Raw genomic sequence first — 1164 nt, 5'->3', positions numbered from 1 at the left:
CTACAAGCTTGAATTTTTTTTTAAGATTTTATTTATTTATTTGACAGAGAGAGCACAAGAAGGCAGAGAAGCAGGCAAAGAGAGAGGGGGAAGCAGGCTCCCTGCCAAGCAGAGCCCGATTTGGGGCTCGATCCCAGAACCCTGGGATCACAACCTGAGCCAAAGGCAGAGGCTTAACCCACTGAGCCACCCAGGCCCCTGCAAGTTTGAATTTAATCAAAACTTAAAAATCATCCAAAACAAGCCATATTATTAAATAATTCTCATGTTAAATAGAAAACTAAATAGAAATATAAAACACCTAGAAATGAAGTGAAAAGAGAGCAATATATATAAAAAACCTAGACACAGGAAAATTACAAGAAAAAATTAGTAACATTAAACTTTTTTTTTTAATTTTTTTTTTAAAGATTTTATTTATTTATTTGTCAGAGAGAGAGAGAGAGCGAGAGCGAGCACAGGCAGACAGAGTGGAAGGCAGAGTAAGAGGGAGAAGCAGGCTCCCTGCGGAGCAAGGAGCCCGATGTGGGACTCGATCCCAGGACGCTGGGATCATGACCTGAGCCGAAGGCAGCGGCTTAACCCACTGAGCCACCCAGGCGTCCCAGTAACATTAAACTTTTAAAAATAAAATAAAACTAATCGGAATTCAATATTGTAACAAAATAGCAGGAGAGGATTAATTAAGACAAAATAGAATACAAAAATTCTAAAATTGTGGGGCACCTGGGTGGCTCAGTAGGTTAAGCCTCTGCCTTCATCTCGGGTCATGATCCCGGGTTCCTGGGATCGAGCCCCGCATCGGGCTCTCTGCTCAGCAGGGAGCCTGCTTCCTCCCCTCTCTCTCTCTGCCTGCCTCTCTGCCTACTTGTGATCTCTGTCTGTCAAATAAATAAAGTCTTTTATAAAAATAAATTCTAAAATTGTAAGATTTGCAAAACTCAAAACTTGCTTGCTCAAAAAGCATGAAGAGAAGTGAGTTGGGGGATTTCAGAGGGGAAGACAAAGCATAAGAGACTGTGGACTCTGAGAAACAAATTGAGGTTTTGGAGGGTCAGGGGTGGGGGTTTGGGTCAGGCTGGTGGTGGGTATTATGGAGGGCATGTATTGCATGGAGCTCTAGGTGTGGTGCATAAACAATGAATTTTGGAACACTGAAAAAAA

This window comes from Mustela nivalis (genome assembly GCF_964662115.1).
Source record: "Mustela nivalis genome assembly, chromosome: 18".
NCBI lineage: Eukaryota > Metazoa > Chordata > Mammalia > Carnivora > Mustelidae > Mustela > Mustela nivalis.
This window is presented reverse-complemented; position numbering follows the sequence as displayed.